The sequence below is a fragment of the Arachis hypogaea genome, chromosome 13 (genome assembly GCF_003086295.3).
Source record: "Arachis hypogaea cultivar Tifrunner chromosome 13, arahy.Tifrunner.gnm2.J5K5, whole genome shotgun sequence".
NCBI classification, from domain to species: Eukaryota; Viridiplantae; Streptophyta; class Magnoliopsida; order Fabales; family Fabaceae; genus Arachis; species Arachis hypogaea.
The window spans coordinates 7,193,256-7,209,247 of NC_092048.1; the positions used below are offsets into that span (position 1 = coordinate 7,193,256).

The window sequence follows — 15,992 nt, forward strand, 5'->3', positions numbered from 1 at the left end:
ACTTTAGAGCTTTGGAGTTCTGGTCGAGTGGATGACGAGACACTTAGAACATTGGCTTACGACAATTAAAAAGCTAACTGCTACTATCTTAGCTCCTTTTATAGCAGAAGTCTAAACCGCTATCATAACCATCCTATCTTATTAATTTGTAATGGTTTGATAAATAGCCACTAATTAACTGCTGCTATCCTTCCTATTTGCTGTAGTGATATTTACAATGTAGCTTGATACTCTTATTCATTGAGAAGCTAGTTAACTTACCACTAATTATATCCTTCTTGGTTAAATTCAACGATAATTTAAATTATACAAATACTTAATATATTAGTAATAATACTTTGCCTTAAATATATTTTTGGGTATATTGACCGCAAATTTTAGTTTTTAGTCACTAATATTTTTCTATTCTTTTGTTCATTATTCAACACAAATATTTCTGAAAACATTTGGATTAAATCTCAATAAAGTCATTTTTTAATATCCCTACAAGATTAATTATGAAATTTTTAGTTCAACTCATTCCAAATAACAATTCGAGCTTTCTAAAATCAATTTACAGAAATCCAAATTCTTTAACAATTTTTTGGACCTACATATATATACCAAAACAAAATATTTATCCAGATGAAAATAAAATAATTCTTTTGAATTTTCCATGAGTTAATTACAAGTAATAGTCATCCAGTAATAATATATATGCTATTCCACTATCATATGGTGCTTATCCTATAAATAGATGATTAGATGACCTATCATTCCACACTCATACATACTATATATACAAACAAAGCAATAGAAAAAGTGAGGCTTGAGAATCATGATGAAGCCAACTACTCTTGCTTCCCTCTCCCTTCTCTTCCTCCTTTTGGTATATGCTTTCCTTTTCATTCATTTATTTCCACTTTTGATTTTAATGATGTACTTCATTATTGTCTTTAACTCATTATTTGTTCTCGCATTCTAGTACTCCTTCATTAACGTCAACAATCAATTCATACTCAATAGTAACGTAGACTATATATATATAATTTAATTATTCATGTTAGTGTTTATAATTTGACTAAATTTATAATTAAGTTTATATATATATATATATATATATATATATATAATTGAATTTTTACATTAGCTTTAATTTTGTAATTAGATCTTTTTTTATATAAAAAATATTAAAAATAATAGAATATTACTTCTAAAAAATATATGATTAAATATCTAATTAAATTTTTAATTGTGAATATCTTTAATTTGTAAAAAAAATTTTCGTTAACTCTAATAATTTTTATATTGACAAAAATTTAATTATAAAATAAAAAATAACCTAAAAATTAAATTTAAAAAAAATTATAAAAATTTAATTATAAATTTAATTATAAATTTAATAAAATTATAGAAACTAACAAAGTAATTAATATATATATTGAAGCCAATGAGTTATAACTCAAATGGCATAGTTTCCCCGTACTCAATTAAGAGGTTGCGGGTTCGAGTCTCCTATTTTTTGTAAAAAAAAAATTAATATATATTGAAGAAATATTACGAGGAACATAGCATATACACCCCTTTTTTTTTTTGTGCTAGGCATTATATGCTTCATTATATTCTAAAATCATGCATAAATAATTCTACAGTGGAATTTTTAATAATTAATCTTGAAATTATTTTTTTAATTATTCATTTTTATATTTGTTTATAAAATTATCTGATGTAACATTCCTGAATTGGGAGTTGAGATTATTGTATTGATCTTCTCATAATTTTTTGTGGATAAGTTTGTTACCTCTGTGGAATCAAGAAAAGAGATATTACTTGATGAATGTCCTAATAAGCAGAAATGTGAAGAGAAGAAGGTGATCATGGAAAGAGAGATGATTCTATAAGATTTTGAACCAAGACCAAGTGTTACAGCTTACAATGATGAGAATATTCATTCTAAGTTGAAGAATAATAAAGAATTTGAGGCAAGACCAAGTGTTACTGCTTACAACAATGATAACGTTCATGGCATGCTAAAGAACAATGAATTTGAGCCAAGACCAAGTATGACAGCTTACAATAATGATAATATTCAATCCAAGTTGAAAAATAGTGGATTTGAGCCAAGACCAAGTGTTACAGCTTACAACAATGAATTTGAACCAAGACCAAGTGTTACTACTTATAATAAAGAATTTGAACCCATTCCAAGTGTCACTAAGTATAATGACTAACGCACAATTGGAAAATTGAGTGCATTACTTTCTATGTATTGAATATATAATAAATCGGCCACTTCTTTCGTGGTCCAAATAATAATGCTTCAGAATCGGAGTCTCATGTAAATTACAAAGGGGGACAATGATTCCCTCTAAATCTTAGGCTGTTTTTTCATAAATTATATAAAAATTTTAATTCAGTCTCCTAAAATATTTAGGTCCGTTTGAGAAGTTTTAAAAAGTAATTTTTTTTAGCTTTTGACTTATGAAAAATAGTAGTATTAATGTCTGGTACAATTTTCAAAACCAAATTACGGTTTTCTAAAAAGCTATTTAGGAGTTTATACAGAAGTTAAAAATAATAACTTCTCTCATAATACTTCTACTTTTTATCATATTTCTATAAAATAAGCACTTTTAAAACTAAAAATCCAAATACAAAATAACTTATTTATAAACTACTTTTAATATAATAATTTATTATTTAAGTTATTTTTTCAAAAAAAAATTAATTAAATTATTTTTCCAAACTGAGTCTTAGTATAATCTTTTTATATTATAAAATTAATTTTTGTCTCTCTCTAAAAATTTAGTCTAACTCCGCCTGTGATGGCTAACGATGACCTTGCTTTGATTGGTAATAAATATCATGGGATGATACCACTTTTTTCAATAACTTAATTCGATAAGAAAAATTAACCTTAAAATAATTATATCTCTAATAAAATTGAACTAATTCTAAAATTAGGGAGAAATCTATAATTTAAATAACATATTAGGTATATATTAAAATTAATTAATTAATAGAGTAGAATACATATTAAAATAAAAGAAATATATTAAAAATAAATTAATTATGCATCTATTTATAATTAAGTTTGATTTTGGTGTATAAATTATATTTTTGTTTTAAATAATAATGAGAGACCAAAATTATAAATATGAGAATTGAAATATTTAAAGAGTAACTTATAGGCTGTTAAAAAAGTTGGCAATCGAATATAGTCGTGTATTCGACTCTCATTTCTTCTTATTATTATCTGTGATAAAATAATCATTAAAGTATTTTATCTTTTGTGTTAAATTATTTAGATCACATGAGTTGAATTTTTTAAATTTATTTTTTTAACAACTGATAAAATATTTTGATTTTGATTATTATTATTATTATTATTATTATTATTATTATTGTATCAAGTTTGTGTTAGGCATGGCTCTTTTTTGGAGGGTTTTATGTTAGGATATCTCTGCTACAAATGAAATATATTGTTGTCGTCGACCATTATTAGAAGGCTTTCCCCACATTACATCATGCATGATTTGAATATTGATACTCTTCCCAGCTAAAAGACTAATAACAAGATAAAACAATAATAAATTAGAGAAATAATCAAGAATATGGGACAAAGGAGTAGATAGATGAGGGTGCTAGAAATCTGATTGTATATATTTGGTTGTATTAATAATATTGAATTAATATATTTTGTGTTGATTTTGAATTAATATTGTGTTTAATAATATTGAATTAATATATTTTGTGTTCATTTTGATATGAACGACACAAAAACTAGGGGTGTTTGCGGTGCAGTTTGGATTGGTTTTGAGTCAAAAATTCATCCGATTCGAACACTAATTTACTTGTGGTGCGGTTTGGATTGAATGATGTTTTTTAAAAAATCCAATCCGATCCGATCCAATTTCAAGCAGTTTGGATTGGATTAGATTTGCGGTTTTGTAAGTTAAAAAAAAATAATACATATAATAAGTTTCAACATCAAATTTTAAATAATTAACAATAACGTAACAAGTTTCAACAATATCTTAAAAAGCCAACGATAATATGACAATCGAAATAAAATTATAGGTTAGTTAAAATAAATAAATAAATAATATTTTGAACATAAAATATTTATTAAATAATAATAATACATGAATAATATAAAAATGCATAACAAATTGAATATTTTATAAGTATAATTGTAAATATAATAATAAAATAATAATATTATAGCACATTGTGCGGCTTGGATTGGATTGGATCGGTTATGAAAAGTGGATCCGAAATTCGATCCGATCCAACGGTTTGTAAAAAATATAATCCAATCAAATCTGAATTAGTACGGTTTTAATCGGTTTCAGTTTGGATTGAATTGGATGAGCGGTTTAATTTAGATCGATTTGAATTTGAACACCCTTAACAGAAACACTAATAAAAAATATCACTTATTTTTTATTTTTTTATTATTTTTAGTAATTTTTTATAATTATACTTTTTATTATTATAATTTTTTCCTAATTTTCCAAAAAAATGAGAATAAATTAAATTTTCATAATTTATTTTAATTTATTACTAAACAAAATACAAAAATATTAATTTTTATATTTCTATTTTTTTGTCATATTTTCAATTTCTTGTTTTATCCTATTTTCACAATAATAAAAGTAAAGATTCAACTCAATCTCTGTTCATTTTCATAAAGAATAAGGCATCTTTTACCCAAAAAAAAGGAGACACTTTGATTCTTAGTCTTTTTATTTAAGGATAATATGACTCTTCTATTAAAAAATTTATTGAATAATAACAAAAATTAATTTTGTAGAAGTTTTATTTGTAGTTTGTGGGAGTTTTAAATTCCTACAATTTTTTTTTAACAATATAACCTAGGGGTGCACGCGGATTGGATATGGCCAAAATTTCGATCTGATCCGCACTAAAATCATCGGATCAGATCAAATACCCGCAGTTTTTTAGGTTGGATCCGATCTGATCCGATCCGCACATTTGCGGATCGGATCGGATCAGATATCATATATATTCGCAAAACACAAAAATATTTTTAAAAGCTTATTTTTATTAAAAAAATATCAACAAAAATTCATTTTTCTATTTTTTAAATATGTTTACTCTTAAAATATTATGTATACTTTTTTTAAATAATAAATTAAAATAATACAACATATATGATAATTATTAATTGAAATAAAACATAAAAAGAATGTTTTATTATTTATTTCTTTATTTTTGCGGATACGCGGATATGCGGATCGGATATGCGGATACCAACACAAAATTCGCAATTTTCAGATCAGATAAACACCGCGGATATGCGAATCGGATCCGATCAATGAACACTCCTAATATAACCAACTATGACCGCTACTACCACCACTTTCTTCATTCTCATCATTATTACTTTTACTTTTACTATTTCTATTATATAACCGTACTTTATCATCATCATTATCTCTTCTATTTTCATCATCAGCAATACAAATATCATCAACATTAATGTTATCTTATTTCATTTCTTGTTCTATGCTATTTTTTTTTATTTAAAAAATTTTTGTACTGTAATTACTTTTTTTCTTGCGACATCATTTCTAACAATGGTCTTTCTCTATTTAACCACCGCCGATAAAAAAAATTTTCAAAAATAAACTACTAATAGTTTGTGGGAGTTTAAACTCCCACACATTACAAATAAAATCTCTACAAAATTAATTTTTATTATTATTTAACAGATTTTTTTAATAAAAAAGTCATTATTCTAAAATAAAAAATTAAGGACTGAAATGTCATTTTTTTTTACAAAAAATATTTTATCTTTTGTAAAAATAGACATAGTTAAAATTGAACCTTTACTCCAATAATAAAATTAAGAGTAATTACCCAAATCAGTCCTGAGGATTTTAGAATCAGACATTTTAGTCCCCAAAGAAAATTAATACACGGATCAGTCCCCAAGGTTTTACTCTGGCAGACAAATCAGTCCCCAATTCATTTTCCGGCAGAGTAATTACCCAGATTAGTCCCCAAAGATTTTAAAAACGGACATTTTAGTCCCCAAAAAAAGCTAATGTACAAATCAATCCCCAACTTTCTCTCTGTTAGACATAATAGTCCCCCGTCTAAAATTAATAAAATTATTATTATTATTAATTGCACAATAATATTGTACTATATTTTTTATATCTTTTAGACAAAAATAATGATAAATTTATTCATTAAATTCTTATATATATAATAATAATAATAATAATAATAATAATAATAATAATAATAATAATAATAATAATAATAATAATAATAATAATAAAAATTATTTTACAAGAAATTCAAAGTTAAAATTATTTGATATTTTTGTATTTAATATAATCAAAAGATGTCCTATGTAAAAAAAATTATATATGTTTATATTAAAAAATATGTATTAAAACAAAATATTTTAATTTGAATTTATATTAAATACATATTTTTTTTAAAACAAACATATTTTTAAAATAGTATATCTTTTGATTATATTAAATACAAAAATATCAAATAATTTTAACCTTAAATTTCTTATAAAATAATCTCTAATAATTTTATTGATTATTATTATTATTATTATTATTATTATTATTATTATTATTATTATTATTAATTACATAATAATATTATACCATAATTTTTTGTATTTTCTAGATAAAAATAATGATAAATTTATTCATTAGATTTTTATATTTATATATATATATATATATATATATATATATATATATATATAGTCACTCAATAATAATAATAATAATAATAATAATAATAATAATAATAATAATAATAATAATAATAATAATAATAATAATAATAATAATAATAATAATAATAATCAATAAAATTATTAGAGATTATTTTATAAGAAATTTAAGGTTAAAACCATTTGATATTTTTGTATTTAATATAATCAAAAGATGTACTATTTTAAAAATATGTTTGTTTTAAAAAAAATATGTATTTAATATAAATTCAAATTAAAATATTTTGTTTTAATACATATTTTTTAATATAAACATATATATATATATTTTTTTACATAAGACATCTTTTGATTATATTAAATACAAAAATATCAAATGATTTTAACTTTGAATTTCTTGTAAAATAATCTTTATTATTATTATTATTATTATTATTATTATTATTATTATTATTATTATTATTATTATTGAGTGACTATATATATATAAGAATTTAATGAATAAATTTATCATTATTTTTGTCTAAAAAATATTAAAAAATATAGTACAATATTATTGTGCAATTAATAATAATAATAATAATTTTATTAATTTTGGACGGGGGACTATTATGTCTAACAGAGAGAAAGTTGGAGATTGATTTGTACATTAGTTTTTCTTGGGGACTAAAATGTCCGTTTTTAAAATCTTTGGGGACTGATCTGGGTAATTACTCTGCCGGAAAATGAACTGGGGACTGATCCGTGTATTAATTTTTCTTGGGGACTAAAATGTCCGATTCTAAAATCCTCAGGACTGATTTGGGTAATTACTCTAAAATTAATTATACTCAGATTGTACCTTGATACTCTTATTAAGAAACTAATTAACATACCTACCGCTAACTATATTCTTGTTGGTTAAATTTAATGATAATTTAAATTAAACAAAACGATACATTAGTAATAATATTTAGCTTAAATATATTTTTGGTAGATTGCAAATTTTAGTTTTTAGTCACTAATATTCTTCTTATTCTTATTATGTTCAACTATTGCTGAAAACATTTGGATCTAAATCTCAATATATCATTGTTTTGTTTGATTTTTTCTTTGTGCAATAAAGTCAATTTCCTTCAAACATCCCTACAAGATTAATTATGATATATATTTTAGTTCAAGTCTCATTCCAAATAAAAACTTGAGCTTTCTAAATAAAATCAATTTATCAGAACTTTTAGGGACTAAATCCAAATTCTGAGATAATTTTGGACCGATACCCAAAAAAAAAAAAAAAATCTTTATTCAAATCAATATATGTGTCATACCATCACATGCTACTTCTCCTATAAATACATGATGTGGTGACCTATCATTCCATACTCATACATAGTTACATACTACTAATAATCAACAAAGCAATACAAGTAGTGAGGCTTGAGAATAATGCCGAAGCCAAGCCTTCTCTTCTCCCTCCTCTTCCTCTTTTTGGTATGCTTTCCTTTTCATTCATTCTTTTGCACTTTTCATTATAATATAACGGGTAAAATATTATTTTCTCAACTCAATTTTTAATTTAATTTCTAATATTTTAATTATTTTATTTATATTTCAAAAAATTTTAAATAAATTTAATATTATTTTATTATTAAATTAGACATGAATAATTAACATAATAAATAAAATAAATATTAATAACATTATTGTTAAGTCATATATTTTTTTTGTCATATAAAAAAATATAATCAAAACTTTTTGTAACACTTTTTTTTTTTTTGAACTCTTTCATTTTTGTAACAAAAAAGTCTCAAATTCTAACAATCAATCACCAATTAACACTCTAGCATCAAAGAAATAAGTTTTTATATTGGTGATAGTTAATGAATTTGTTTTATTTATTATATATTAAAATCAAACATTATTATTAGTTTTTCAATATGCTAATTATTTATGTCAAATTTAAGGGTAAAAATATTAAATTCGTTTAAATTTTTTTGAGACTGGAATAAGATATTTATTTTTTTAAATAAATAAAATATTAAGAATTAAATTAAAAATGGACTTAAACCTTAAAAAGATAAAAATAACACTTTACCGTGATAATAATATACTTCATTATTGTCTTATTCTCGCCTTCTAATGCTCCTTCATGAACATCAATAATCAATTCACACTAAATAGTAACTTAGAGTGAAGTGATGAATATATAAGATAAAAATGAGATGGATGAAATAGTATGAGGAATAACATAGCATATATAACTCACTCTATTTTTTTTTTCTATCTAGTCATTATGCTTCATTAAATTCTAATTCATGCATAAATAATTCTACCATGGAACTTATAATTAATTATTGAAATTATTTTTGAATTATTCAATTTTATATTTGTTTATAAAATTACCTAATCTATGTAACCTTCCTGAATTGGGAGTACGTACGTTGTGATAGTAGTATTGATCTTCTCATAATTTTTTGTGGATAAGTTTGTTGCTTCTGTGGAGTCAAGAAAAGACCCAGCAGGAATGGTAGAAGGATTTCAAAGCCTTCTCCAAGTGAAGACTGAGAATAAGCCAAATACTCAAGAGGAAAAAGTGATCATAGAAAAGAAGGTGATATTAGAAGATTTTAAACGAAGGCCAAGTATTACAGCTTACAACAATGACAATATTGATTCCAAGTTAAAGAACATTAAATTTGAGCCAAGACCAAGTGCTACTGCTTACAACAATGATAATATTGATTTCAAATTGAAAAACAGTGAATTTGAGCCAAACCCAAATGCTATTGCGTTCAATAAAGAATTTGAACCCATTCCAAGCCTCACCAAGTATAACGATTAGATGGATTAACGCACAATTGGAAACTTGTGTGTAGTAACTTTCTTTGTATCCAATAATAAATAATATGGTGTTATATTTATATGCATCGACAGATCTTAATTAGAATATGCATGCTTCATGGTTCATGCTCATTGAGCAATAGCATTTTGTTGGTAAAAGTTGTGTAAACTAAAAAGAATATGTGTAATTTTATGTTTGAATGATCATGTTAAGAGAAAACAAAATTAGCCAAGAATCGCAACAACAACGCAAACTTATCGCTCTTCCCTAATTTAGTTTTCTTTTATTTCTTGGGCCGTACAGCCTCTGCTTATAAAAAAAGGCCCTAAGGCCATCCTCCTTTTTCTTTTATCCAAATATATTGAACTGGAAGCCCAGTCCATTAAGTATCGAACCCAAACCACATGAAGGTCCATTCCTCTTTCCCCAAGTAAATTCATTAAGATCATGATAAGCCCATTATGTGGAAGAGAACTAAGGGAATCCTTTTGTCAAGTCTTTTGTCCAAAAACATATATCACTCGAGTTTAGGTATAGAAATGGCTCTCGTAGTCTTACCTGAATTTTTGACATACAAAAATAAGAGGTACTTATCCGGTTCAGTCCTGTATTGCAGAATACAAAATCTTCTGTCTAGAGATTGGCGAGTCCTTATCAATCATATCTATCGTGAGGTTAACTCTTGTGTAAACTGGTTAGTAAACTATAGTCTTGAACAAGACAATATTATGCCAATGAGCCTTATCTCACATGGTATATTTCTCTCTCTACTTTAAAAGTCTTGGGTTTAAATTCTATCAATTATAATCGAGGAGAAAAATCAAATAAGTATGTGAAAAATGTGTGGGTGTGTTATGTAACTTAAATTGGTAGTTGTCTAATCCATCTGGAATATCTAAGACTGGGTCAATATTTGCTAGGTGATGCCGTTACGATCTCTAGGTTCAGAGAAACCAATAGAGTGTAGTTTCTTTTATTTGGGCCATTAGCCCCTTTAAAAACCGAAAAAAAAATAGAGGTAGAGTGTCACAAAAAAATAAAAAAGAGGGTAGAACATTCTAAATTTAGGTACCCACCCTTTAGGTAATATGATGTCTTGATGCATACTTGATCTATGTTATCATTATTCTAAAATACATTAATGTGCTATATATATTAATCATTAGCTTCCTTTTAGTATATTATTTAAAATTTAAAATGTACTAGAACTCATTATTGAATTAATCTTAAATATATATGAAAAAAAAATATTGGTACCCTTAATTAAGGGTGTTGAAATTTTTTGATAAATTTGTTAAATTTAATAATCATAAAAATATATTATGAATCATGATAACTTTACATTTATTATACACTAACATTAAGTTATTTATATCTTCCTATGTCTAGTCCACAAAATACAAATACAAAAATCACCCAAAACTATAAACTCAAGAATATATATTATATATATTAAAAAAATTGAAGCATACAAATTAAACAAAGAAGAAACTTACTCAATTAGCTAGCATGTAAACTTATTTAATGTTATTACATTAACAATTATAGCCTTTTGCATCTATATATTAGGTTATTTAAAAAAAATTGCTTACGTTTCATTCATTTATTTATTTTTTTACTTTTTTTTTTTTTAGATGTTGGCTACACATGGAATAGAATGATATATTTGTAAAGATTTTACTTTCTAATTTTCAAAACCAACATCTTTTCCAAGAAACTATTTTTATATACACTTAGAGCATGGTAGTAAGTTAAAGTAAGAATAAATTAAACTTTGCATTATCCAATCACTTGTTGAGACCAATAGCACTTGCAATAATTTGACCTATCAATATATATTATCATTATCATTATTGTGATTTGTGGAAGCTTTACATTTCACAAGGGACAGTTGAGAATTGACAACAAACTAACACACACACACGCACATATATACACTTCACTGTTTCGGTTTTTTTCAGTTGCAAAAGTGGCAACTGCCATGGCCTAACAACATTAAATATCGAATCTTTGACTGTCCCTTGGTTTGAGTGGAACTAGAATCCAAATTCCAAAGTGTTGTTTTTCAGCCACATACATTTGCACGTGAAATCATTACTCAATAGTTCTCACAAGTAATAACAAAGGAACAGAATGAGTATATAAATAATTTTTTGATAATATTAGTTGATTATATATACGAAGATGGCTTGCATAGCATTATTTGGGGTTTGGGCTATCCGTAATTACATCTCAATATATATATACACCATTATGTCACGATAAATCTTAAAAAGTTAAATTTAATGGTATTTGTATAATTTTCTGAAATATTTGAGAATGTTCTAGATGATTGCGGAACGTTCTAGAATGTCCTAAAAGGTCTCGTAATACTCTAAAAGGTTCTAGAAGACTCTAGAAGGTTATAGAGTATTCTAGAAGAGTATGAATGTATATAGAAGTATGAAGAGTAGTATGGAATAATCTAGAAGTATTTAGAAAATTGTGGTAGGATAGATATTTGTAATGAAGATTCGAGATAATTAATCTAGACCGTTAATTAGATTTAATCCTAACCATCCATTGAGGAGGTGAATAGCTATAAATAGGAGGTGAGAGTTAGTGTGAGTCATGTGTGAGTGATTTGTAACCAACACTTGAGTAATAAAGTGTTCTTTCCACCAAAGCATCCTTTCTCTTGTATTCTCTTGTGTTCTTAGCTTTCTTGCTAAGTATTGAGGGTTAGGCTTACTTGGTCTTAGCTCAAGAGGTTGAGTAAGTCCGAGTGCTGGCACGGTAGCATTGGAGTGTGTCCAAGGCCGTGACAATTTGGCATCAGAGCAAGGTTCGAGAGGGAGTATAAGTGGTTTGTGGGTATGGCTTCTAGTGTAACCATGGAGCATCTTGAGCTTCAAAGGGGAAGGGATACTATTCCTTCTCAATGGGAAAGCAAGAAGGTGCGCTCTTCAAGTGAGCCTAGAGGTAAGAACTTTAACTTCTTAAAGAGAGAGTTTCTATGTTAGAGAATGTTCTATCATCTATGGATGAGCACTTCCAAAATGAGACCCTCGAGGCTCACGTGTTAGGAGAACTAGATGCTTTCAAAGAAAGCATGCTCCAAATCGAAGAGAAACTTGAGAATTCCTTGAAGCTATTTGAGGAAGTTCGAGTTTGGTTCGAAGAGGCAAAATCTCGACCAACCATTATAAGGGAGACGACAAAGATTGATCTCCCCAAGCCAAAGGAGTTCAAGGGCGTGAGGGACGCTCGAGAGGTGGAGAACTTCCTATGGAAAATGGAGAGGTACTTTGAAGGCCAAGGGGTGGTCAAAGAAGCAATAAAGGTACGCATTGTAGCTCTCTACCTTTCTGATAATGCTACTTTGTGGTGGTGGAGAAAGTGTATAGATATGAAAAATGGTACTTGCAACATAGCCACATGGGAAGATTTCAAAAGGGAGTTGAAAAGACAATTCTTTCCTGAGAATGTGGTTTATGAAGCAAGGAAGAAGTTGAGAGAATTGAAGCACAAGAGTACGATTAGCGACTACGTAAAAGAGTTCACTATTCTCACGCTTCAAATCCCCAACTTAGCATCAGAGGATGCATTGTTCTTCTTCAGTGATGGACTCCAACCTTGAGCAAAGCAAGAACTACAAAGAAGGAATGTTAAGGATGTCGATGAGGCCATCGTAGTGGCTGAATCACTCAATGAATATCATAGGGGAGATTCTAAACCTAAGTCTTCCTCCAAGCCTAGTTCTACTAAAGGTGGAGAAAGACAAGGGGAAGAGTTTCTCAACCAAGAAGAAAGAAAAATACTCTTCAAAGAAAGAGTACGAGGAAAAGAAGAAGGCTTTCGTGACCAAAGGAGGATGTTTCGTGTGTAAGGGACCACACCAAATGAAGGACTGTCCCAAGTTAAGGTATCTGGCATCTATCGCCAAGGAACGAGAGGTTCAATCGCAAGTAAGATCCAACACATGAATGTTGTGAAGGGCAAAGAGGCAAGCACTGCAGAAAAGAAAGGCTTGATGTATGTCAAAGCCTTTATCAATGAAAAACCCGTCATGGCTATGATCGACACTGGTGCTACACACAACTTCATCATGCCTGATGAAGCAAAGAGGCTTGTGTTGAAGATCACCGAAAAGAATGGTTGGTTCAAACCCGTGAATACCAAGGGTGAATCCCTTAAGAAAGTAACAAAAGGGGTTGAGATGACTCTTGGTTCTTGGAAGGGCCTTGTGGATTTCTCAATAGCACCCATAGATGATTTTAAAATAGTCATCGGGCTTGATTTGCAAAGGAAGGCAAATATAATACCTATGCCATATTATGACATAGTATGCGTCATGGAAAAAGGGTCTCCATGCATGGTCTATACAGTCTCTAAAGTTGGAGGACCACCGATACTCTCTACTATGCAACTCAAGAAAGGGTTCAAGAAAGGAGAGATTACATATTTGGCTCTATTACAAGAGGAGTTAACATCTGAAAGAGAAGACGTTCCTTCTGAAAATCAAGAAAGTCTTTGAAGAAAATAAGGATGTGATGCCTCCTGAGTTGCCAAAACAACTACCACCTAGGAGGAAGGTGGACCACAAGATCAAATTGGAGTCAGGAGCAAAGCCGCCTGCTTCAACACCTTATAGGATGGCACCGCCAGAACTTGAGGAGTTGAATAAATAACTCAAGGATTTGCTAGATGCTGGATTTATCCGTCCATCGAAGGCATCTTATGGCGCACCATTCTTATTCCAAAAGAAGCATGATGGTTTGTTGAGACTATGCATCGACTATCGAGCACTTAACAAGGTAACCATTAAGAACAAATATCATATTCCTTTGATAGCCAATTTGTTTGATCAATTTGGTAGAGCCAAGTGGTTCTCAAAACTGGACTTGAGATCAGGATATCACCAAGTGAGAATTGCTGATGGTGATGAGCCTAAGATCACGTGTGTCACGAGGTATGGATCGTATGAGTGGTTGGTGATGCCTTTTGGCTTGACCAATGCTCCTGCGACTTTCTGTACCTTGATGAACGAGATCTTTCGACCTTACCTTGATCAGTTTGTAGTAGTCTACTTGGATGACATTGTTGTCTATAGCAATACCTTGGAGGAACATGTAAAACACTTATGAACCGTGTTCAAGATCTTGCGAGAGAATAACCTATATGTGAAGAAGGAAAAGTGTTCCTTTGCAAGGGAGGAAGTCTACTTCTTGGGACACATCATTAAAGGTGGAACTCTCTGCATAGATCAAGGAAAGGTGAAGGCTATCAAAGAGTGGGAGCTGCCAAACAAGGTATCTGAATTGAGGTCATTCCTTGGGTTAGCTAATTACTATCAGAGGTTTATCAAGGGATACTCCTCCAAGGCTGCACCATTAACTGATCTTCTCAAGAAGAATCACTCTTAGGAATGTTCAAAGGAGTGTCAAAAGGCCTTTGATGAGTTGAAAATTGCCATCATAGAAGGACCAGTACTAGCACTATCTAACTACTCAAAGGTGTTTGAAGTCTACACTGATGCTTCTGACTACACTATTGGAGGGGTTCTGATGCAAGAAGGACATCTGATTGCCTATGAGAGTCGCAAGTTGAATGATACTGAGAGGCGATACACTGTCCAAGAGAAGGAGATGACCGCGGTGGTGCTTTGTCTGAGAACTTGGCGTCACTACTTGCTTGGTTCACACTTCATCGTCAAGACAGACAATGTGGCTACAAGCTACTTCCAAACTCAGAAGAAGTTAAGTCCCAAACAAGTTAGGTGGCAAGATTTCTTAGTTGAGTTTGATTTCGAATTTGAATACAAGCCTAGCAAGACTAATGTGGTAGCTGATGCACTGAGCCGCAAGGTTGAGATGGCAGCCATTTTCATAGTCGAAGGAGATATTGTGCATACCATCAAAGAAGGGTTGCACCATGATCCATTAGTCAAGAAGTTGGTGGAGTTGGCTAGAGAAGGTAAGACCAACAGATTTTGGCTAGAAGACGACCTTCTCTACACTAAAGGGAGAAGACTATACGTCCCTAAGTGGAAAAATCTAAGAAGGAAGTTGGTAAGAGAATGCCACGACACCAAGTGGGTTGGTCACCAAGGTCAACGAAGGACCTTAGCACTCATTGAATCTTCCTATTATTAGTCTCAAATGAGAGATGAAGTGGAGAACTATGTGAAGACTTGTTTTGTGTGCCAACAAAATAAGATTGAAAATAAGGCACCAAGTGGGTTGTTGGAACCTTTGCCTCCATCAGGGCGACTGTGGGAAAGTGTCTCTCTAGATTTTATCTCTGCCTTACCGAAGTCTGAGGGGTTTGGATCTATTCTCGTGGTAGTGGATCGATTTTTGAAGTATGCTACCTTTATACCTGCCCCTACTGACTGCATTGCAGAGGAGGCAGCACGACTATTCTTCAAGAATGTGGTGAAATATTGGGGATTGCCTAAGAGCATCATTAGTGATCGAG

General features: G+C 29.0%; 1 long non-coding RNA gene across 1 annotated transcript; it reads left to right on the forward strand.

Annotated features, from left to right (window-relative positions):
* The first annotated feature begins 767 nt into the window (after positions 1–767).
* Positions 768–2,470, forward strand: LOC112736872 (uncharacterized). The gene is made up of 2 exons (XR_003168843.3): positions 768–868; positions 1,773–2,470. It is a non-coding gene; the product is annotated as an uncharacterized lncRNA (long non-coding RNA).
* Positions 2,471–15,992: the final 13,522 nt, after the last annotated feature.